General features: G+C 41.7%; 1 protein-coding gene across 50 annotated transcripts in view; it reads right to left on the reverse strand.

Annotated features, from left to right (window-relative positions):
- ADGRL3 (adhesion G protein-coupled receptor L3) overlaps positions 1-25,955 on the reverse strand; it is a 385,183-nt gene that overhangs the window by 155,350 nt on the left and 203,878 nt on the right. Inside the window, exon 2 of one of the 50 annotated variants that reach the window (XM_065061623.1) lies at positions 1,438-1,478. The exons of the other annotated variants lie outside the window; for them this stretch is intronic. The gene's annotated coding sequence lies outside the window, so the exon portion shown is untranslated. The remainder of the gene's footprint in view (positions 1-1,437; positions 1,479-25,955) is intronic. 50 annotated transcript variants of the gene reach the window in all.

Genomic DNA, 25,955 nt, shown 5'->3' on the forward strand with positions numbered 1-25,955 from the left:
AGTCCTCTTTCTATAACCTCAACTCATTTCATTCCACTGATTATTATTTTATATTGAGCAAAGCAAAACTGAAGAAAAACAAACCACTGAAACCACACTAAAACCCAAGGCAGCTGTACAGCAGAAAAACCCTGCTGAGCCAAGCCAAATCCATGCTGTGAAGGTCACCGAGGGGACTCCCTCGATATATTGTGGAGCAAGATGGAAAACAGGTCCTGGAAATAATTTAAATAGCAGTTTTTACATAGGGGAAAAAAAGGAAAAAAAAAGGAAAAATAATTATGCTGTTTCAACTCACTGATAAGGCCCTTAAACTTTAACAAGAAACGTTTAATGGCAAGTTCATGAGATTTAACAAATTTAATGGAAATTTGGGGCACATGGTGGATCTACTTGAAGCCAAGGTCTGGACCCAGCAGCGAGGACGCAGTGGCGCATCATAATCCTCCAAAGAATGGTCCTCTCAAGCCACTAAAGCTTTTTCCACCCCATGCCCACACTGTGCGCTATCTTCCAGCTCTTAAATTTTACCATTTCCTTGGATTTCTTTCTGTCCCATCCCTTTGTGATTAAACACAGTGAGGAGGAGAGCCAAAATGTCGGTGGAAGATACACTCATAGTTGGTATAAAAATAACAAAATGACAATTTGTCCAAGCCATCAGGAGTACTTGGATCAAAGGTGTGGGTCAGCATGGAAAAACATACAAGTGTAAAACAGTCACAGTGTTGCTCTGGCCACGAGGAGCTGGGAACACAAGCAAGGCCAATGTAGGGTGATGTTTTTTGCCAGATATCCGTCTGTAGGGCTGAAAACCAAACCAAGTGTTAAGGCTGTAAAACACACCTTTTAAAGAACTACATCTGCCCTTTTACAGGTACTTTCCTTCATCCAACTCCATAAACTTCTGGAGCACCTTAATAAAAATCCATTTTACAAAACACTGACAGGATATCTGGAGAGGAGAGTAAACACCTAAACCAAACCAAACTATAAAATACTGGGTAGTTTACCCAGAGTTAACACTAGTTAAAATAACTGTGAACAGAAAACAATCTTGCTTTTAATTTGGGTTAGGAGGTCAAACGAAAGGCTAGAGGAGGTCTGGACTGAATTTCAGCTGGCACTCCACACCACTTGGTCTTCACTGCCGTTTTAACGCAAAGTCAAGGCAAGTTAAAACCCATTTTTCCTCCTTCAGCGCAGCTTCCCGGAGCTGGGATAGCCAGAGCAAGTGACCAAAGCTTTTTTTTTTTTCCTTCAACAGCTCTGAAGCACCTTCAGAGCCCAAGTCCACCGTTCCCCACCCATCCCACGGCACTGCAGCCCTGTAGCACTGGGAGGTACGAACCTGCTGACGAGCTAAAAAGCAAGTCTGAACATGAAATGTAGAAACTTTTAAAATTATAAAGTAATAACCACAATGCCATCACTTACTATCACCACCTAATGTCTCCATCCCAGACAGTGACTAATTCCTGCAAAAGGAAAAAAATGAAATTAGAGAATACTGCCTCTAAAGGGGACAAAATAATCTGTATTCATGGACTGGTAGGTTTAATGTCTCAGCCTTTCAACCTCTGCAAATAGGGTTAAAGAAAGGTTTTGGGCCCAAATAATTTGTACTGCGCTCCATCTCCAATTTGACATGGCAAGATACCGAGGTGATTTTTAACTAAAGGTCTATAGATTTGAGTTAAAGAAGCAAAGACCCATCAGCCTCTTGGGGGGAAGCTTCCTGAACAAGCCATAGGATCAACATGTGACAGGTTACACCTTCAGCATCATGGCTGAATCATTTCAGACAAAAAAATATAATACTAGAGTAGAACAGCCGGCCAGGTAATATGCTATTAATACAGCACCAGTTAAAGACACCAGAGTTTGTACAGCACACCTTGCATAAAGGAGCCTTGGACCCTGTCTGTGGCTGAGGCATTAAAGCAATATTAATAATAACCACCAACAAACCCAACTTTCTCCTTAGTCCTTAAATGAACTAAGTATGCTTTTGGTATTCAAAGAGGATTGCTTTTTTCTTTTTTTAATTCCAACATAGCCAACTCTGCCTCTTTGATTTTCAGCCCAAAGCTTGACTAAAGGCAGACTGCACTTTGATTCTAAGCTCAAGAGAACAGCATCACAAAACTGTCATGTGCTTCCCAGCCCAGCCTTGTCCAGTCCAAGCACACACAGAAGCAAATGGCAAAGGGGGAGAGGGGAGCCAAAACAAAACAAAACAAAAAACAAAACAAAACAAACAACAACAACAACAAAAAAAGCCTAATCTTAGCTATATTACTGGTCGACATCCTGAAAGAGATACTGCTTGCTTGTTATGTTATCTGCCCTTTAAATATATGGTTAAAATACACACAGATTTGGCTAAGAGGGCTCTATCCTGAGACAAAAATCTGATAGGAAAGCAGCCTCTGAATATCTGCGGGACAACAAGCAGTAGGAACGGAGTAACAGGGTTTCTGCAAAACCTCAAGTCTTCTTTTTGAAGGTGTGGAAAACAATTTTATTAATGGAGTATTGGCTATTTCATACTACAGAGCCTGCATAACTGTACTGAGAGAATTAAACTCACTGTACGTAAGAAAACTTCCCAGGAGGAAGCTAAAACCAAAGCCCAATTTTTCCAGAAGGAGAAATTGAGCTCCACCAGAGCTGAATTTTTCCAAAGAGCTCAGTTCTTCTTGGCAGAGCCAAAAACAAGCCCAGGTGTTTGGCCAGCATGGGACTCCTCAGTTCTCAGGGAAAGCAGCAAAGTTGCTGGCTATTAAGCATTTTTCAAACAGAAGGCTGTGTCACAGAGTACTTAACTGCATAGGTAATTTAACCCAGAGAGCTCTGTGGAAAAAAACCCACCTGCCCAGGATTGCACAGCAACCTCAGGTGGGGCAGAAACCAGAAAATCCACATTCCAACGCAGGGAGCATGTCGCCAGCAAGTCAACTTTAAAATAAAGTGACTGATGCTGCTCAGACATCCTAGCCGAAATCAGGGAGATGGATAAAAGGGTAAAGATGCAGGATAAATTAACCAGATGTCTCCATAAATCATTTCTATAGTTCGCATTTGTTCTCTGCCTTTCATTACTTACATTTCTAGAGCCACTAGGTGCCTCAGTGCAGTGGATCTAATAAAAAGGAAGATAAATTTTCACATCCCTTTTTGAAACATGTTAAAATGATCTAGATTTCTTCTGAATGTTAATGGCAAGCATTACAAGAAACACACTATCACGAAACAGTTCATCAGGGCTGGAAGCAAAAGTATAGTCGTGTTACAGCCTGGAAATTCATAACTCTGGTTTCCCCCCGCCTCAATTGGTATAAAAGATCTTATTTCTGGCACAAATGCTTTGGCAGCCTTAACTTTGTCACCAACTTCTGTCATTGCATCTCACAGACCCTCTGACTGAGGGGCGAAATTCCATCCTCGAAAAGAGGAGGAAATATGTTTGGAGTTTGGAAAAGAATCCGAGCTGCCTGACAGCTGTTGGGAGACGCGGGATGCCAGAGGGGTCCCAGAGGAGCATATGCTATTACACACACGCACCAAAAAATCATTAAAGTTTCTGTCTCTAAAGTCTCACATTTAATGAAAGAAAATGAGTGAGGTATCTGGAGAATTCTTGGGTTATATTAACAGCTAATGATATTCCCTTTGCCAAGCATGCAGCCCTGGAAAGCACATCGATAATGATGAGGGGACCCAGAAAAATGCAAAAATGGGGAGAGTTGTTCTTCCCTTTCCTCCCTGCCACATCCCTGGGGGATCAGGAACAGACAGGAGCCCAGGCTTGCATGGCTGGAGTTGTTCTGCGACAGAATCAAGGACCTTTACAACACGAGTCTAATCAATCGCAGGTTAAACAAAACAAATGACTGCACAAGTGAGCAATTAAAGAGCATTCCACAGCTAGCACTGGTTGATTAATTAGGTTCAAAGAGGCAAGGTTAACCTCATGGTCCCCTGAGAAAGAGACCACTTAGCCCCCTTAAAAAAAAAAAAATTTAAAATTGCTGGCATTCTTATTTAACACTTGAGCATCAGTTAAACAGCTGCTAAAGTGGTAAAACAATTATATGGGACTGACCTACATTCGGCTGTATTGCTTTTATTACGTTCAGGAGAAACTTAATTAAGCTTCTGCTACTTAATAAAAGCAAATAAAATCCTCCATTTTATGAGAAGGAGCTGCACTGCTGCAGCTACGTGAAGCTTTCAAATTTGGCAGGGGGGTTTCCCGAGAGAGAGTGGCTCCCACTGTCACATTCCTCCCTGTTGCATTTTAGGGAAAAGAAGATAACAGGATATTTTTATGTATTACTGTTCCTCGAGGGGATTGAGTTTGCTCTGTAGCTGCCACCGAGGTGCAGAGGGCTGTAACCTCTGATACCTGGTGTTATCTTCTGAGACCTACTGGACTTGGGCAATATTGTCCGCTCCCAACATCATTGGCTGGGTCATGAATATTTCAGCCCTGCCAGGAAGAAGGCACCAACTATTCACTTCACCACAAGAAGCAAAAGAGTTACCTGTTCCTAAGAAGAAAAAACAAAAAAAAACAAACCACACACCAAAAAAAACTACCAAAACCCCCCACCTGTACTGTAATTAAAGCAAAAGGGGGAATTATGGACAGCTCAGCTAAAAGTGGGGCACCAGAGCAAAGCATAGCTGTACCCCTTCAGAAAAAGCACTTGTTCCCCAACATCAGGCAAGGGTAAAGACATGGACCTGTTCTCAAAGACCTTCTTGACTGACACAGTCAATCCCTGCTCAGCTTACCATATATCTGTATGCTTACCTATGAAGCGCATTATTTTCAGGCAAATCATCACCTATTGACTTCCCTCAAATAGAATTTCCATCCAAGTCTGAAAAACCTGGAAGCAAGATGATGCTACAAGTAATGACACTTGATGATCATGAATAAATTCCCTTGGGCAGCATCTTCTTGTGCTATCCAAACCTGCTGAGATCTACAGAGTCTCCTCTGGACAAAAAGCACTGTTAGGCTAAAGTTTTTACCAGCACTAAGAGCATGAGGACAAAATCTCTCCAGCTCCAGCATGATGCTCCTGGTAACTCCTGGGTGCTTCAGATAAATCAGTTGCTTCAGAATCCCATCAGTTCTCATATTTTTGAAGGAATGGGGTAAAGGAAAAGGTGAGAGAAACAGCTGTAGACCGATTTTACACACTTTGATATCAAATATCTCCTTCCTCTATTTTCTATTTGAATTTTAAGGAGGGGTTGTGGTAGGTGGGATTCATGAAGAACTCTGTAAACAGACACCAGACTCATGTTTATTGCCTAAGCAATAAAAGATTAGAATTGACAAATGGAGAGGTTTTTGGAGACACAGATGCTACAATCATTTTAATATAATCTGGATTTCCAAATCAGTAATTACTCTATCACATATTTATAATTTTGTAGATGCTACTAGAAATGCCGATGTCTTTTTCTATGCATAGTAATGAGCAACAACAAAGGCTGTTAATATAAAGCCTGTAATGTTTGTATTCATATGTAAATAGGTTATGTAAACGCTTTTAGACATTTCTCACTAAAACGCTGAGTTCTAATCTAAGTGGCTCTGTTCCTAAACTAGAAAAAAATCGCTCCCTGCACAGAAATTGTTTACGGGTCTGTCAGCAGAGCCGCCCAAGCAGCAAGTTGAATTTATAGGGAGATTTACAACTCTCCATTAGGCATGATATTGGAGTAATTGGCAACTGGTAAATGCCCAGACAGAGCTGCAGGTTGGCATTTAGGAGGTTGTTTCCTTGCACATGGTGGCAGATGTTTGTGTACGCATCCACACGAGCACAGGTGCCTTTTGGGGAGACTGTTCCAGGAATGTAGTAGTGTTTGATTTAATTAAACTAATTTAGTTAACCTGATAGAAACCCCCCTAGTTAGGAGTGACAGAGTCACTTTAGCTTCTACCTGCTCCTAATTGACTTGTAAACCAGAATAAAACATGTTAGAACACCAACACATGTCCAAGCAGAAGTAAATTACACCAATTTAAACACACAACTTTAGTTTACTCTGAATGATGCTAGAGACGGAGAAGATAAAAAAAAGTGAGCTAAAATGCCCTTGGACCACCCTTTTCACCCCAAGATGTTACCATTTTTCTTTCCCTTCCATCTAAGCACCCATAACTGTGGCCTCCACTTGTCACTTGGGGCTTACACAGACCATTTCAAACTAGAGCATGGACATGCCACCCACAGACTGTCCTTTACAAGGTGCAATGTGCCCACCACAGCAAAGACCTGGGTCTCTCTACATCATACGACTAACTCTCATTAACCTCAGTGAGATCTGTTCACTCTGGGATGCAGAAAACCATACCTTGAGACCTTGAATCACATCCAGCCTCACTCCCTTTTTCTAGAATGTAGATATTTGCACAGATGATTTAGTGCCAGCAGAGGCTTTGGGAAGACAGCTCGGAGACCCCTACGGCTCCACTACAGCAAAATAGTAACTCCCATTTGTAGAGGAGGCAATAGATGTCGTCTCTTTATCAGCAAAAATGAAATGGAAACGGCAAGGAAGCAAACATCAGGCTGCCACTCCAGCAACTTGCAGCATCTTCTACCATATAGGGACACCCAGAGGGTATTTTCAAGATCTGTTTCAGTCTTTTCACTTCTGAAGAGGCTGCCAAAAGCTGCCAGAGGCATTTTGACCTTCCTCTCTCCTGCCTTCCTCCCTACTCTCCCTTTGCTCCACTTGAAGCATTCCCACGCTGCTCCTCCAAAGGTATTAACACATGAAAAGCCAACATACTTTCCCATCTCCTGCAATGGCAACTCTGCTCATCCTGCCATGTTAACCACTACCACCTTCAAAACAGCCAAATAACATCAGTCGTGCCACAAAACAACAGGGAGAGAAGAGCCCGGACCGAAGCATTTGAGTTACTGCCATTTTTCTGGTGAGCTGCAGCAATGGGGGATGACCTGGGACAAACACAAGGCAGTTTCCACTGGAGAACAGTGGATAGCTCTGCAAAAAATATGTAATAAATTTCTCCAGGCCATGAGTGTAGACTCTATTACACCCCTGCCAAGAACAGTTGCTCACATAAGTAACATTAAGAGGGCTACCAACCAGGTGAGTAAATCCACACCTGCTTCATTTCCAAGGAAAGAAATTCACCCCGGCAAGTCCCTGTTTGTACACTGGAATAGTGGTATTGGTTTTGGCAGTTATCCCAGTCCCTCAGAACAGGGATGCCGCAGGGAATTCAACCGACCCTGGTTTTGCCCCGGCAATTACCTTTGTGCTAAGGTGTACTGGGATGCCCAGTGCTGAGAAATTGGGTCCTAAACTGCTTTAAGTATATATTCTTTTTTAAAGGTGACATTCCTGAATGGGATAAATGGTCAGCACTTTTCTCCTGATGATGTAAGTGTTAAAACCTGGTTCCATCTAAAAAAAAGTGGGAGTTAAAAATCATTCTGCCTGTTCACTTGGAATTTTTTTACATCAAGTGAAATCACAGACAAGCACTCAGAGCAAAATGAAAACTCTTTACTCCTACTTGGTGAACCTTCACCTATAAATTTGAGGAGGAAAAAATAAATAACAGGCCATATGGCACACTTGTTCAGTAGCACTGGTGGTCTGACATCACTACATTACTTTATTATAGCTGTACACTCACAAATCTAAGCAGATTTCTCATTATCTAACCACTTCCAACAAGGACGTCCCTATTGATTCATCCTAAATCCACCTGCTGTGGGTGGGAAAGAAAGTAGGAATGAAAGGTAAATCAGGAAAAGGTTTGTTTTGTACTTGCTTCAGAGGGCTGCATTTGTCTTGTCAACTCATCTGTTTAATCAAATAAGTTTAATCCAAGTGCAGTTCTAGTTCATGTTAGCACAAGCTAACACGGACAAATTATAAGGCTAATTAAACCACTCAAATAATCTGTAGCTTGTCTGTCACTGGCTCCAAAGTATGCTGGAGGTTTGAGATAGTTTTATCTTGTATATTTAGTGAGCTGGATCCTTAGCACGTCTCTGTCAACAAAGATCCCCAGGAGCTACCCTGATCCCCGATGAATGCAGAGCTATTGCCTGTTGGTTTTATTCTGTGTTGTTTCTTATCAACCCAGCTGCATCCAAATAACTGTCATGGTGAAATATTTTTGATGGACTGTTTTCCCTTGGAAAATGCTGAACTATCAAATCAAAAAGCCATGTGGGAACAGGTCAATTTATATTGCCATTTAAGAAATAAGTTTTACAGTTTAATATATATTTTATGTGTCCTCATTGAAATTGATTTGAAAAGCAAATATTCTCATTCAACAGAAAAAAAAAATATCTTTCAACAAAAAGACCGTTTTCTGGACAATTTCCGAAAGTTTAATCTTGCCTTTTGGTTTCTCACCTAAAGGTATGGCCCAACGTTGTCAAAGAAGCTTTGAAAAAAGGCTAAGTGGCCACAGAAAAGGTTATGAGATGCCCAAAGCCGTTTTTCCTACACTGTTAAAAGCAACAGCTGGCACTGGCAGAAGATTAAGGTCAACATCTCCCAGTAACTCAGGAGATCCAGAGGAAAAAAGCAACAACGTGCTGCCCATGTGATGGGAGAAGGCTGCAGCAGTCATGAGAGGACAAGGAAATATTATTATTTTGTCCAGAACTTCACTCATCATCAGGAGGATGGACATTTTAGACTATTCCCCCAAAATCAGACTATGAATCAGCGTGGAAACCACAAGCAAACTGGGATCTTTTTAAAAGCAAGTGCTGCAACCATTTACAAAGGTAGCTGGTTTTGAATTTTTGTCTCCAGTTTATCCTTCAGTCATCCTTGTGAATTGGAAATGTGCTGCCAAGGCTAATTTATTAATATGTTGCAACAGCTACTGCTGGTGATGATGGGAAGCTACAGCAATGTTTACTCAAATACCCAAGCAATTTCACTGCCCACCTTATATTGTTTGTCTGGGTACGCACTGATATTGATGCTTCCCAGCATCAAGAAAAATAAGCTTCCACCTGTTTTGCCATTATGTTCTATCACTGAGGATCAGATAAATAAAAGCAATGATTTTTTTTTCCTTTCATCTGCTTTTAAGGATATTCTACTGTATGTTGTTTTTCCTTGCGTCAGGAGATGGCTATATAATACATTAGACATTTGCTTCTGCAGACTTGGACAGGGATTTAATCAGTACATGAATGAGGCTTAAAGAAACAGAAAGCTTCCTAATGCAAATGCAGCTGTGACTGATAAGAAGGACAATGGACAGAAATCCTTGACTTGATTAACTTAGTGACCTAGAAAGAGGGATGTGTCTCGTTCCAGCAGCACGGAACAGAGGAACACTCATTAACTGTTCCTTCAGGCTGGAAGGGGCCACAGCGCTCACTTCCGCACCCAAAGGAGCCTTTCACCAAAACTTGGACACGCTGGGGAAGCTTTTCTTCCGGTTTCTGGCTGTACAAAGTCCAACAGAGGGACAGGCTCCACATAAATAAGCATCTTTCTCCCTCCCCCTCTCCCTGCCTTGGCTTTTCAGAGGGTTCAGCTGGTCCTAAAGCACATACAGTAAGAAAGATTATTTCAAAAGGGCTTAATTCACTTTGATGTGTTGTGCTGTTTTGTTTTAATGGGACGTCTTTTCTACAGACACACAAGAACTCTTAACTATTTCATATCTGTACGTGTACTGCATATGCCTGCACAGTAATTATTGTATGGGAAAGAGAGCAAAACTCAGCAAAGCCAACCTTAGCAATGCCTTTAAAAAGATTTCAGACATACCTTATACCTTCAAAGCCCTGTGGACAGCAGCAAATTAAATCTCTCAACACTCTTCTGATACAGATGGGTTAAGAGCAGTTATCTCTGCTTTGCAGGTGGAAGGAGAGAAACACCACAACATATTCTGGTATATACAGAAGCTTCAGGCATTTTCTTCTTTGCACAACCCAAAACCCCAGAAAGCAGCCTGGCTGCATGGGCAGAGGGGTCATAACCTGCCCAGGGGAAATTTGGACACTGGGAGAGGGGATGTGAGCCCAGAGTTGGTCCCCTGACCCCAAGGACTTGCTGCCAAACAGCACTGACATGTTTTACATGTGAAGAAATGGGGCACAAAGGCCTCATAAAGAATCAATTAGATTTCACAAGAGAATGCAAAACAAATGCGGGAGACACACGCACACAGAATATCAAATGTTGGGGAGGAAGGCGGCAGGATTTTATCCCAGGGATGGGTCATGTCCCCATCCCAGCTATCGCAGGGCTGATGTGCATAGCCGGGAGGACAGGAATCCAGAAGTGTATCAGAGCTGGAAAAGAAGCCAGATCGTCCTTATCTTGGTCCTATTCTTTCACATAACAGAGGTCTGGAAAATTAATTAACATTCTGAAAGGAAAACCTGACTGTAAGAGGAGATTTCCAATTAGCTACAGATAGTGCTGAAGAGTCAAGGCTGATGACACCAACTGTGTGCAGGGTGTGGGCCCTCACGGACCTAAAAGCAAGCAAATCGGTTTGCTTACTGCAGGGATTTGTGGATAAGGGGGCAAAAAGAGCACATTAACATTGACTTACGAGATGCTGGGCTTGCAGTACATCTCCAAAGATCCAAACTGCAGCTCCTAAGAATTAAGACATGTCTCTCAATGAGCCTGAACCATTTTTCCTTTTCTACTCTCAAAACAACCAGCACACAATATTACAAGAGCTTAACTAAGCCTCAGCCCCATCAGGGTAACATCGCTAAGCAGAGCTCAGGCTTGGCTAAGGATTGCAGAAGAGGTGGGATAAAGGTGTGCGAAGGCAGTGGCAACGTCAAAGCTCTTCAATGGATGGAGCTCTTCCACAATCCTAGAGTAAAAGATTTTTGGTGATCTTCAGGAGGGGGTGGACAGTGGTGACAATCTTGGACAACTGGCTGAGATTTCCAAAGTCGTTTTAACCTACTTGCTCCCACCAGCACGACCACCTTCTTCTCACAATGGAAATCCTCTCTTTTGAGGGGCTTCGAATTTACTCTGAAGACTAAATGCATTTTCCCCCAACCATATCTGAATCAGAATAACATTTCTAAAAATAGTTAATATAGAACTTGAGCAGGAAATGAGTGATGGGCAATAATACATGAAAAAGCAGAGAGGCTGAAGACCACCTACGCGTGGCTCAATGGAGTTAGCCGGGGAGGACCACATTGGTGGCCGGGCAAGATGATGCGCAGAGGGCAGAGTGAGGTGTGCGAGGGATGGGGCCAGCTCCACGGAGCACAAATAGCACAAAAAGAGGTGTCAAGTCCTTCCAGAAGGAAAAAAGGAAAGGTCCCAAAGTGAGATCCCTGAGAGGAGCAGGGGGGAAGCAGGAGGTGCTAACTTCTCCTGCCAGCCTGGCACAAAGTGATTGATGGGGGAACATGCAAGATGTATAAAGGAAAGGAACTGCAAGGAGAAGGAAGAATCAGCTAATTTACTCACAAGCAATTAACAGAGCAAAAATCATGCTATGGTCAGCAGCCAGGCAAAAATCAGGAGCTTTGACTTGACAGGAAGAAGCTGGGCAAAGGAAACAAAGACAACCCAGTTTCGTTGCAAAGAGGCTGTGGAAATGGGTGCTGCTAGGAGGAACAAAAGGAGTAGTTTAAGAAATCAAATCAAACCCACAAATAAAAAAAAAAACGCAAGGAGTGAGAAAAAAGGAAGGAAACCTGATCCAGTAAGGGAGGAGGGATTAGAGAGCCCAAGATAAAGCTGAAAGGATGAGCTCGCCACTGGCTTAGGAAAGAGGGAGGAGATATTTATGAGTTTGCAACAAATCACTTAATTACAAATTGAATGAATACAAGCTTTCGCTTAAAACATACTTCTTAACGCAACTCCCAGATAGCCTGGTGTGTGCCGGCTGATACAGAGATAGTGCAAAATGAAAGAAAAATAAAATTAAAATAAAATAAAATAATAAAATAAAATGGCAAATCTTTGAGTGCGTAAAAAACTCCTAGTATCTGGGTCTTCATCCTACTGGTAGGACTGGTGTGAGTAGAGTCAGGCAGATCCAAGACTTGGGCATCTAAGCAGGAAGGTTGGGCCCTGGGGGAAGCAGGGCTGAATTTGAGGAAAAGCAGCTGATGAGGGCACATGGAGGCAAACACTCCAACATGCTGCTAGAAATAGAAACTACAGAAAGTGGCCTCTACATAGTCTAAATTAACTGCACAAGGCCAGGCCTGATTAGCGGGGGGGGGGGAAAAAGTCTCCCACTCCTCCCACTATAGCCTGAAACTAATGGGGCAGGGAAAGTAACAGTGCTCCAAAAGAAAGCTCAAGTGGTGTTTGATTCAAAGCAAATGCCTGAAAAATTGCAGGAACCTCTCTAATTCCATCACCAACACCTTATTTTTCAGCCATCTTATCTAATCTTGATTTTTTCAGCAGGAAGTGAGAAAATATTTTATTAATTGAATTAATAAAATCCCTTGTTGACTCCAGCTCATTCTAGGTAGATAACAAATCCTTTCAGATGGATTGTAGTTTCCATTTGATCTTTTATTCCTCTGCCGATCAGCAATGCACATGGCATGACAACTCATTTCTGGCCATCACTGGCTTGATGTTAAGATGGTCAGAGGTAACCCTAACAGCCCTTTAAAAGACTTGAATTAATCCATTTTGAGACCACTTCCAATCAGTTCCCTTCAGCATCCCAAAACAGATGGGGTGAACTGGAACCCAGTTGTATCTAAACTTCTCCAAAGCTGAGCAGGGTTTGCTAAAATAAATCTAATTCGAAGCCTGGAGGCTGTTTAGATTTAAAAATGTGCTGTGCATTCAGGTTCATCCCCAAGCTCTTTACTATTACAAACCACACTTGTGGCATTGCCCAATATTGTCACAAGTGTGCGTCCGCATTGCTAAATTACTGACTGCAGTTGCTTTCACACATACTTTTAGTGTGATGGAACCTTGCAGGAAGTGGGAGAAAAATGCCATCCTTCTTTTAATTACGAAAAAAAAAAAAAGACTGTGGACAATCAGGAGCAGAAAATCCTATTTCAGTCGTGCAGCTCTGTGTGTGCAGACCATTAATTAACCCCTTTGTGTATCGCAAGATCCTGCCTGTCCACCAAGCCATTAAGTAGGCTCCAAAAAGGATTTAGCAGCCCCTCCCCTCCACTCTCTCTTTTTCCTTGCCCCCTCACAGGGCAGCAAAAACCACAGAATCATTTTGGTTGGAAAATACACTCAGGATCAGAGTCCAACCATTAACCCAGCCTTGGCACAAACCCATGTCCCTGAGACCCTCATCTCCGTGTCTGTTCAACCCTCCAGGGATGGTGACTCTGCCACTCCCCTGGGCAGCCTGTTTCAATCCCTGACAACATTTTCCAGGAAGAAATTGTTCACAGTATACAACTGAAACCTCCCCTGGCGCAACTTGAGGCCGTTTCCTCTTGTCCTGTCACTTGTAAGTCTTACTCAGGAGAACAGACCAACACCCTCCGTGAAGACATAATGTAGACCCCCATGCCCAAAGACAGAGTGAAGGCCCACCCAGGCCCACCATGGATAAGGAAAGGTGGAAACAGCAATACAGCAGCTTTTTCTCAGTCATTTTAAAACAATATATCCCTTTTATCCTCACTAAAGCTTCCCCTGCAATAACTTGAAAGAACAGGCTCCTTCACTGTTTGAGGGTAGTTAAGGGATTAAAACAGAATTGCCTTGCACACAACCCAAATTCCTGAACTTCAAGTAAACCCAAAGAACACATTTATTTGTTAAACTAAGGAGGGGTGGAGGGGGAGATACTGAAAATGGAGCAAAATTGAAAGGAAAACTCAGAAACATGAGTGTGTGTTAAAATGTACTTTGTTAGACCAGGGTCTACGTTTTAATCCAAAAGAGACAAAATGCTGTTCAAATAAGTAAAAAATCCCAACCAACAAAAAGAACAAACAAAAAATCCCCTCTCTCTTTCCTCTTGGGGCATAATAATTTCAAAATAACTCCAGTCCTGTTAATTTACCTGTTTAATTTAATTCACATTAATTTAGTTCACATAAAAACAAGGAACAGCAGCACTCAAGGTGGTGATGAACTAGTATGATAAATGAGTTCTGACTCCTCTCTTCAGTGGTCACCTAACTCTGAAGTGAGACCATAAAAATAATCTTTATTTTAAGGACTAATAAAAAATAGTCTTGATAAAATACATCAGGTTTATTTACCCTAATTATTATTTTTCCTGTTGCCTCAATGACTTACTAAAAACATCACCACCTATTGGTATAGACAGTTAATGTTTCTAATAGGGACAAGGTTTCAACCACTATGTTCAAATCTTAATCACATCTGTATAAAATCACATTCCTAGTAACAGAATTCTGTACATAACCATACAGAACAATATGTAAAGGGATATGCTAATACTACATTTCTCTTCATTTTTGTTCAATCTAAAAACTACTACTTTGGTTAAAAAATGAAAATGAAAGCTAATGTACCATTAGCAAAAATATAAATAATTTTTAAAAGGAAATCAGATTTACAGTTGAATTAGAAGAAAACACAATTTCTGATGGAAAGCATCTGAAAGGACTGTACCACAGTATCACAGTATATTTGGGACTGGAAGGGACCTCAGAAGATCATCTAGTCCAATCCCCCTGCCAGAGCAGGAATGCCTAGATGAGGTCACACAGGAACATGTGCAGGTGGGTTTTGAATGTCTCCAGGGAAGGAGACTCCACAACCTCCCTGGGCAGCCTGTTCCAGTGCTCTGTCACTCTCAATGAGAACAAGTTTCTTCTCAAATTTAAGTGGGACCTTTTGTGTTCCAGCTTGATCCCATTACCCCTCGTCCTATCATTGTTTGCTACCGAGAAGAGCCTGGCTCCATCCTCATGGCACTCACCTTTTATATACTTATAGACATTAATAAGGCCCCCCCTTAGTCTCCCTCTTCTCCAAACTAAAGAGACCCAGCTCCCTCAGCCTTTCTTCATAAGGGAGATGCTCCACTCCCTTAATCATCTTGGTTGTCCTACACTGGACTCTCTCCAGCAGTTCCCTGTCCTTCTTGAACTGAGAGGCCCAGAACTGGACACAATATTCCAGGTCTCACCAGGACAGAGTAGAGGGGAAGGAGAACCTCTCTCGACCTACTAACCACCCCCCTTCTAATCCACCCCAGGATGCCATTGGCCTTCCTGGCCACAAGGGCACAGTGCTGGCTCATGGTCATGCTGCTGCCCACCAGGACCCCCAGGTCCCTTTCCCCCACACTGCTTTCTAATAGGTCATTCCCCAGCCTATACTGGAACCTGAGGTTGTTCCTGCCCAGATGCAGGACTCTACACTTTCCCTTGTTAAATTTCATCAGGTTATTCCCCACCCAACTCTCCAGCCTGTCCAGGTCCCGCTGGATGGCAGCACAGCCTTCTGGTGTGTCAGCCACTCCTCCCAGCTTAGTGTCATCAGCAAACTTGCTGATAGTACACTCTATTCCCTCGTCTAAATCGTTAATTAATATATTGAATAATATTGGTGCCAGTACTGACCCCTGAGGCACTCCACTAGATACTGGCCTCCAACTAGATGCCGCACCATTGACTACCACTCTCTGGCTTCTCTCCTTAAGCCAGTTTGCAACCCACCTCACTACTCTATTGTCCAGACCGCACCTCCTCAACTTAGCAACCAGGATGCTATGGGAGACTGTGTCAAATGCTTTGCTGAAGTCAAGGTAGACCACATCCACCGCTCTGCCATCATCCATCCACCTTGTTACCTTCTCATAAAAGGCTATGAGGTTGGTCAAGCATGACTTACCCTTGGTAAAGCCATGCTGACTGCCCCTACTAACCCTCTTATCCTTGATATGCCTTGAGATGGCACCAAGGAGAAGCCGTTCCATTACTTTCCCAGGGACAGAGGTGAGGCTGACCAGTCTATAATTATCCAGGTCCTCCTTCTTGCCCTTTCTGAAGACTGGAGTGACATTTGCTTTCCTCCAATCCTTGGGCACCTCTCCCATTTCCCAAGACTTGGCAAAGATGATGGAGAGCGGTCTAGCAATGACGTCAGCCAGCTCCCTCGGCACCCGCAGGTGCATCTCATCTGGACCCATGGATTTATGGATGTCCAGACTATTTAATTGCTCCCTAACCCAGTCCTCATCGACTAAAGCAAACTCCTCCATTGACCTGGCTTCATCTGGGGTCTGAAGGGTACAGGGCTCCCCAGGACAGCCTCCGGCAGAGTAGACAGAGACAAAGAAGGCATTCAGTAATTCTGCCTTCTCTGTATCTTCTGCCACCAGGGCACCCACCCCGTTCATCAGTGGGCCTACATTGCCTCTGGTATTAGTTTTATCTGCTATGTATTTGAAAAAGTTCTTTTTGCTGTCCTTGACCCCTCTCGCCAGCTGTAATTCTGAGGAGGCCTTGGCTATCCTAGCTGCCTTCCTACATCCTCTAACCGCAGCCTTATATTCCTCTCAAGTGGCCAGTCCCTGCTTCCATGACCTGTAAACTCTCCTCTTCTGCTTGAGCATACCCAACAGATCCCTATTCAACCACGCAGGCCTCCTGGCTCCCTTCCTTGACTTCCTGCGTGTGGGGATGCTCTGATCCTGAGCTTGGAAGAAGCAATTCCTGAATGCCACCCAGATATCTTGGGCCCCTTTACCTTCAAGCAGCCTTGCCCATGGGATTTCCCCCAGCAATTGCTTGAAAAGGCCAAGGTTAGCCCTGCTAAAGTTCAGGGTTGCAATTCTACTTATTGCCCTGGACCTACTACACAAGATGCTGAACTCCACCACCAAAACCTATCATACATTTCTTAACTGCAGAAAAAGTCACCTAAGAAAACTTTGTCATAGTCCCTGTATCAGATGCTCTGTCCAAAATAGTTTTCATTTCCCTCTCCTTTGGCTGTCAAAATGAAAAACTGGGAAGCATTTACCCAAAGACTGGTGGAGTCTGTCAAAGTTTGAGCAGTGTAATTGATGGGAAATCTCGTGTGTTTAGACAGCACTGACTGCAACCAGCCTCTACAACACCACATGCCAAAAATTTTCTGCTGTTGCAAAACACATCCAAAAAAATTGGTCCAAATTCTGGCAATCTCTAAAGGCAGCTTGCTTGGAAACAACCCAAAGTGACTTCATCCAAAGGCATCTGCATGCTGCTCTCCTACACCGTATTAATAATTAAAGTTACTCTAGGTGGGATTAGCAACGCCATCGACAAGTCCACACCGATATTCCTCAGTGCTCAGCAGCTCTAACTAACAAATAGCAATACCATGATCAATCAGTAGGAAAGTTTCAAAATAATGACAATATTCACGACCGCAAAGAGGCTACTGGAATGGACAATATATCAAACGTAGTATCAACGAATGCTTGTGATTTAACTGTCTAAAATTTTTCACATTAAATTTGCCCATAAGACATGTTTTCTGTGATATATGCAGGTTTAACGTGAACACACAGCATTTGCATGCTATGCTACGTTATATTTTTTTCTTTGTTACGTTTCTTTTGAAGGAAGGCTTACAATGCCAAGCTCCCCAGAAGGCAGCCAAAAAGATCTACTGGGAAACAAACTTTCAAAGACTAAAGAAAGAAATGCCTTTCCCTAAAACCCAAAAATAATCATGGACACCTGTGGGTTTTTTTTTGTTTGTCTGTCTTCTGGCATACTTTAAAAATGCAGTTGTAACCAAATTCCTCACTCCGTCAACTTGTCATCTTGAAGCAAAACTGTGTAATGGCAGTGCAAGTTTATAGTAGCAATGATATAATCAACTGTAATGGTATCAAGGATATAAAGTAAGGCAAGGTCTTTTATTATATCTCTTTACCTATATTAGGCCAACTATTCAGATGCATAATCTCAAAAAAGAAAAATATTTTTGTCCTTAAAGGAGTTTAATAAACACAAAAGGAAACTGCAAACATATTTGAAGGATTGGTCTCAAACACACAAAAGCATATACTTGCTAAGATTAGTACTATGATGTAATAAACTCAGATTAATTATCAGTGAAAATTAATATTTTTTCAATGTCTGTCATACCTTGAAGGTGGGTTTCATAAAGAAACAAACTCTACATTAAAATCCAAGCTTCATAGTTTTTATGTTTAAAAAAGGAAGACAGATTTACATAAATGCCTTTTCTGCTACTTGGTTCTGCATATTTTTTGTGGGTAGCAAGCCATACTAATTGACCCAAAATATGCAATTTTTTAGTGGGAAAAGAGGCACGCCCTAATTCCAAATTAACAGTGAGGTGGTGATGTTTGTTTATCATGCTATTTTTGCTGGGATATTTCCTCATCACAATAATAATTCTTCAGTTCTTCATCATTTTACATATTTTATCTAAGAAATACAGAGAAAGGGAAGAAGTGTCTGGGATTATAGAGAGCACAGATAGTGACTCATTATTTCAGTATTGTGATGTAAGTTTGTGGGGTTATTTTATGAAATGGCTGAAAAGGAAACAAGATTCACTCAAATCATGTTTTCCTCGTGAAGAACCTATGCCAGTTACTGAGTAGTAATCACCAAATGCAGATCCTTAAACATTCAGGAGGTAATGCCCTTATGACATTGATTTAAGAAAAAAACCAAATTACGTAAAAAGGAAGGACTGATATTTTTGAGCATAAATCTCTTTTAAAAAAAGGGCATTTTTAAATAACTGAAGTGTAAAGATACTGTTTTAAAAATCAAAATGGAAAAATATTGTGTATGCCTTCATCAGCTAGAAATTAAGAAGAGAACACATAGTTTTCTAAAAGTGAAACCAAAACCACTAATACTGGGAACTTCAGAAAGCTGCTCCTGGGTTTCTCTCCTCCCTGCAAAACCTGGATATATTGAATGTGGCCGTATTCCAGGAACAAACGGTGGGTCTGATCCTGCAAAGACCTTGCAAGTGCTTCCAGGGTTAGAGTGGATTAATTGAAATAATTTCCTTTTTCTGTCCTGAGATAGCAGGTTCATCTGTATTTCGCACAGAACACAATCTATTGCAGGTAGGCAAACAAATAAGATATTCTTGGGGTATGCAAGCTGAGCCTGCTATTTATCATTAACAACCGCAGTAGTTATGCTGGCCACCTGTTTAAATTACCCAGGTATTTGCGTTCCAGGCAGACTATTGGGAAATCCAGGCATATGAGGGTTTAAGGAAGGAAGTTCATAGTTTGATAATTGAGTCAGATCTTGTTAAAACCAGAGGAATCTTTGGGAAAAAAAAAAAAAACAACAAAAAAACACACAACAAAACAACAACCTAAACACATGCAGATTGGGGAGCACCCATGCATACAAAGTGCTACCACACATGCATTTGCAGAGAACAGCCATGACCAACCTACTCCTCTGCGGGCAACACCTCGATAAAGTGATTTAACTCCTGATTTTCTTCCGTTTCCATCCCCCGCTGCTCTCCTCCAGGCCTAGCACATCTGCCAGGGCTCTTAGCTGTTCCTTGATGTGCTCTGGCTTCTTGGCCTAAATTTAAATGACCGCATTTTGTTCCGCATTTCCCTGTCGCAACATATTTGGGATTTTGCCATCACCCCACTGCTCTCAAAAAGATGCTGTCAGGTTTTGTACAGAAGCAATCTGCACACGAGTTCTTTAGACCATGCATCGTCTCTGCCTGGAGAGCTGGGTTCTGGAGAGGGATCTGAACATCCAACCCTGGCAGAAGACTTCGAGGAAGCAATTCAAAAGGTTTTTCATGCATGCTTGTTAAATGACTATTGCAGAAACTTCAAGAAAAACCACTGCATAGAGGAGTTAATTGATTATAGGGCACATTTAGGGTCTCAGCAAGGCACACGTTGCTCCAAAGTGGATTCCCAACTCACTGATAGGTAATGGACAGAAACACTTCATTTTTTTCTTTTTTTTTTTTTTTAGTTGGTGGTGTGTGGGGTTTTTTTATACTTTGTGTATTATCATCAAAATACCGCAAAGACTGTGAGGTCTTACTGCACTGGTCTATTTGACAGTGGCAATAGTCTGCAATATTTTGCTTGTTAAATGAACCACATTACATTTAGTATGCAGCTCAGGGAAGGGAATTAGGAAAACAAACCCACTAACAAAACTAGAGGCACAGGGAGTTTTTTGGCACAAACGACAGCCTGAGAGGCTACTAATAGGAAATGCAGCCTTAAATAAATATCTAAGAATACCAAATAAGATGTGAAGAGCTTCTTACCATTGTATTAACTTTCATCTTCTTAAGATAACGCTGTGGTATCCCCGAAGAAGTTCTTGGATATAGAACAGAAACATTAAGCCTCTGTTCTTGCTATTCCTAGCAAGTTTTCTTAGACAAAAGCTTTAGGGCAAACTGCTTTCCACTGCTGGAAAATACCCATACTTTACTCAAAGGGCTTGCGATTTTATAGCATGTATTTGTAGCCAGTTCTCTGTCAATTTACTTTCCAACTAATTTAACACATCTTGATTCTGAAGTGTTTTTGATTTTCTGCCCTGCTGGTATCACAATGTCAGAGATCAAAGGCTCGTTTCCATCTTCCAGCTCACGCTACATTCAAGCAAATTACCATATATGTTACAGAAAATTTGCAGCTCTCACCCAAACATGGCCACGAGCAACCAAAGCAAACTCTGAAGACTTTGTGGAACTGGGGAGACTGACAATTCAGGGCTTTGGAAAGGTAAAACTAATGAACTACAAAAACGTGTCTCTTGCACCAAGCAGGGTTTTACACACTTGCTGGTTGGAAAGAAAATCCCCAAATCATATGGGGGTGGGAGGGTATAATGGAAAAAAAAAAAAAAGGTAGTTAAAAAAGTGACAGGGGGGTCTTTTGGCCTAGTTTAATAAAGCTGGTAAAGAGATCTGTAAAGCTTTGGCAGGTCTACATGTTTTTTAACCTGTTCTTGCCCATGTGCGTGAAAAAGGACTTGAATGCTCAAAAGGAAATAATGAGCAAACGCCTACTAAAGACCAGGTCAAGCATTTCAGGCTTACCTCTTCCCCCTTTCAGCACAAGCTAATCCTCCTTTGGCACCGAAATAAAGAAATACAAACAGAAATCCCTTCGTTGCTGGCTGGCGGCCCAAACCATCATGGCTGTAAACTCGCATTGAAAGCCACCTTGTAGTGAAAACTAATTCAGCAAGGACAGTTCACTGCTACAATAAGTGGTTCTTTCATAACAGAACATACCTGACAGTTTGGCTTTCTGACTTCCACAGGAGGAAAAGACATGTATATACAACACATGGAAAACACACACAGAAAACGGGGAATAGTTGTGTTCTGACTTAGAGTTTGCAAGAAGCCTTTGAAATAAGAGACCCGTGCCAGCGGCGGTATTGCACGTGGACAATGAAAGACGGGAGAATTTTCCTCACTTGCATTTTAAGCACTCTCTAGCTCATACCCAAACCAACTTCCTCCCTAGCATTCAGAGTAATTAGCTCTGATATCCTGAAAACAGTAAATAAAAGATAAATGAGCTATGCGGAGGAATTAAATCGAGCCAGCGCCATAGGCTGGATAAGAGCCTGGATCCTGTGATATTCTGCAGAGAGCTCCACGGCAACTTCACCAGCATTTAGCGAGAAATATCTGAAAGCCCTAAAAACAACAAATTAAACTTAATGGAGAAAGTATACACTACCTGTTATGACTATTGGAAAAAAAAAAAAACAGAGTGATAGCACTAACTGAAAAAGCTTCAGCATTCACTTATTTTCATTTTAAACATTACAGAAATGAAAAGGTAAATGCTAGTTAAAGATCACTGTCATAGTAAGTGCATCTGGAAGACCATTTGGGATCTTCTATGTTGTTTTTTTCCCCCAACTTGAACACAATTAGTGTCTCAAAGCAATTTCAGTAACACTTTTGCATAAGCCAAAACTGGCTAATGAGAAGGAAAGCAAATGTTCTAAAAATCACCCTGGCAAACACAAACAGACCGCACTAAAAAATCCTGGCTGGTAAACCACCAAATGCAATTTTTGACCACTTCCCAAGAGTCAAGCTATTTTACTGTATTACCTATCAGATGGAACAGGTAGATGGATGGGAGGCGATTAGTGTCAGACAAATTCCTGGTTAGGGCCTGAACTATTCAGAGGGGAAACAAAAAGGGAAAAAAAGGGGAAAAAAAGGGGAAAAAAAAAAGGAGCAGGACAAAACCTGAGTGAAGCATATAGGATGACTGGTAATACATTACAAAGGGTTTCTCTTGCTTCTCTGGGAGAGAAACAACTCAAGAGACAATCTTGACTGTTCCTGGGGTTACAAAGACAACAGCTTTCATGTAGTAAAAGCTGTCAGGTTACAGCAGCCAAGCAAAGGATAAATGAAAATATTTAAATTAGAAAGGAAAGTAGTAATATTTTTTTTCCTTCTTATTTATTTTTTCCCGTCTTTTACAAGTGTAATTTTGTTAGCATCACTAGCCATCTTAGCCCTTGAACACCAGATAGATGTTTACAATTAAGTTTATACCATTTTTTTTTCAGCCCCCTTTCCTATAAATGGCAACTGTGTGCATCTTGTTCATGTAAAACTGAAATACCCAGCACCAGGGTATATAAATGACTGTCAATTTTCCTGAAGCAGATGCTCCGAAGTGTTCAGCTCTTGTTGGGTGAACCAGCCCATCTCCAAAGGGTTTGGCAGACAGCAAAATCATCAGTCTCGCTGCTTTGCCCACCAAAACTGCTTTCCGAAATGATAAGATTTACTGCTTTCACTTGTCAAAACAGAGCCCAAAACCACAGTATTGTGCTTTGCCTGGAGCGGAGGCTGGACAAAGTGCCAAATCCCCCCAAACACCGGAGAATCGCGTATATCATCCCTAGAAGGACATAGCAAAAAGAAAAAAATAATAAACAAACAAACAAACAAATATCAGTTTTGGTTAGATTATTCACATATTCACTCTCATTTAACAAGCCTGTCTTCAGGACACCTCTTGAACACACAATTTTAAAGTGGGGGTCCATCTCAGAGCTAACTGCATCCTGCATCACTCCTGTGTTTTCCTAAACCTGCTCACCCCAGTACATAAACAGGGGCAGTAACGTAAAATTGTAGTAATGCAAGAGAAGAGTCAGAATTAATCCCTAATGGTGAGAGGTGCCTGTTCACACAGAGCCAGTGGCTCCAGGTACCAAAAACCCCCACCTGAAACCTGCCCTCCATGAAGCAGCAGGTTATTTGAGCTCAGGTTGATGCAGTCTGACCAGTTTTAGTTGCTTTTTTTCTTTCATCTATTGGCTCCTTTGATATTACTTATTCTTTTAAATCCACAGTACTTCTATGGTTTCAAAGTCAGGCATTTCATAGCGTCTTCCTCGAGCAGTTTACCACGTGCCAGAGCTGACTCCCTGCATATTGGTATTGAACACTGATGCAACGAGAAAGGTTACTTTACCCATGGTTCCTTGAGTTTGTTTGTTTGCTTTACCCCAAAAGTTCTGTTGTTGCCTTGGCTGCAATCCGCTCTTAATATGACCTGGGAGATGGCGCTAAGCTACAGCCCCTGCTTCTTTAGCTTCTCTGCAGAGAATTAGGAGCTTCGCATCTCCAGAAAATGACACAGAATATCTTCCTCAAGAATGAAAGTGATTTTCTAGCTTTTGATTGCCAAAAGCATGCTTGATAAATTGAATGGGAAGGCATTAAAAAAAAAAAAAAAAAAAAAAAAAGGTGGAGGTGACTGAGAACAAGAGATGTTAACAATGAAGGTCTTACGTGAGGAGGATTCAGGTCATCAGTTCTTCTTCAGTATGAATCAAATACTGTTAACAACATGGAAGCGGCTCCACGATAAGACACAGAGGCACTCGAGAAATTAATGCGTTGCCCCTCATCACAGAATTTACAGCATTTAATCGACCAAATGGAAAGGCAGAGGCTTTTATCAAGCGGAAAGCAGGAGGCATGACAGGAGCGCGGGCCGGGATAACGAATGTGTGGTGAAGTCACGGGGATGCTCCTGCAGCCGCTCCAGTGTCTCAGCAGTGCTGAGGTTCTCAGAGATAATTAAATTACATCTCCCCCATGGGCACAATCCAATTTGGGATGTGATAGAAGGAAAGGATGGCCTCAGTTTTCTTCTGTGCCCCAGAAGACAGAGAGTATTGCCAAATTAGATGCCTGACGATCCACACCAAGGTTTGCATCAGTATCAGTGAGCCTTCACGCCATAGTTTTCCCCCTCTTATTCCTCAGATAATCTCTCCAGGCTCCTTTATAAAATATTTTCATAAAAATCTCTCTCAGTCATCATGCAGACTTCCATACCTGCCCATTACTCCATTTAATACTGATGAAATTTGCCTGCCTTGCTCTCTCACCATTCTCTAAATTCCATTTGCTACTTACTATACAGCACAGATAGCAGGTAACATGAGAAAAAAATATCCCTACAACCAAATCCACTAGCCCACTCAAAAAAATCCCAAAACCAACAAAACCAAATCATCCAGCTCTGTACAAGATCATCCAGTCCTTCACCAGGCACATGTCATCTCCCCCAAAGGTGCTTTCAATATCTCAGAGGCTTTTATCAAATGAAAATTTATTTAAGAGGCAAAAGTACTTGTCAAGCAAAAGAGCCACCTGATGCACAGAAAGGTAGTCATTAAACAATATAAAGGCTGCAACACTCAAAATTAGAAATCCGCTAATAGAGACACTGTCATTCTTCCCCATTACCTTTTTAATGGTAATGGAAAAGATACTAAGTAAGCTTTACAGATCATCCAATGTGCTTTTTTGGCATCTATTGACATTACCATGTATTTTAATACACAAAAATGTCAAAACCACCAAGTTTTCTAATATATCTTGGAAACAGAATTTTACTTACTGTTCACAAGTAACCTGTCCCATATAAATTCATGCTAAAACTAACATATAGCACCCATTTCCACATCAAACAACCTGTAACTAGAAAATTGACCAGAAATGGAAGATTGTTGGCAGTAATAGTTGCAAACAACCATCCAGAGAAGCTCTCCCTGCTCACAACACTCATCTAAACATTGATTCAGCACACAAAAGGCATTTTCAGGAATCTGAATGGGAACTGCTGGTACTTTTTCTTTTTTTAAATCGTGTTAGTTGAATCACACCACCTTTTGGTTTCTGGAGAGCCAAGAGACAAATACATTTCTCTAGTATCTACAGCATCAGTCTCCCCAACACATAATTCCCAGAATTTCCGTGTTGGCAAGCATTTCATTCTTTCTGCTGATCCAAAGCACACATTAAAGTGGCTTGCAAAGGAGGAAATGCTCTGTCCTTACTTCATTCAATCCTTGCCATTCCATAGGGTCAAAACCCCAATGCAAACAAGGACTAAAGAATAATCCTCATGCTGCATTCATAATTCAATCAATCCTCTATATCTAGATCTAGAACCACAAACAGGTAATTAACTTTTTAATCACAGGGAAGACTGGCTTGAATGGCTTCGCTGCTTGTTTCAGAAAAAAGAATCCACTGCACTGAGGGTCTTCTCCTCTCTTAAGGTTCTTTCCAAGAAAGCAAACAAGAGACAGAATTGTATGAACACTAGAAACGCCAGAGGCTTTCACCATACAACTCAGCTGAAATTCTCATTTCTCTGCCACCTATACACGCAAGAGAGGTACACAGCAACAAAACATCATTATTACAGCTTAATTCTTGACCCGAGTAGGTACATGCTTTCCATTTTAGGACAATATAGAATGGGAATTATCCCACTGATGAACACATTGCCCGTTTCTGGGTGGAATCGGGATGGGCACACCAGCTCCATTTTACTGTAGAAGAACAACTGTGGAGGCAGCTTTGGGACTATATACAAAAAACAGGAAAGAAGGAGGCTCAGTTTTGAGTTCTCTGTAAGT

The sequence above is a fragment of the Columba livia genome, chromosome 4 (genome assembly GCF_036013475.1).
Source record: "Columba livia isolate bColLiv1 breed racing homer chromosome 4, bColLiv1.pat.W.v2, whole genome shotgun sequence".
Classification (NCBI taxonomy): domain Eukaryota; kingdom Metazoa; phylum Chordata; class Aves; order Columbiformes; family Columbidae; genus Columba; species Columba livia.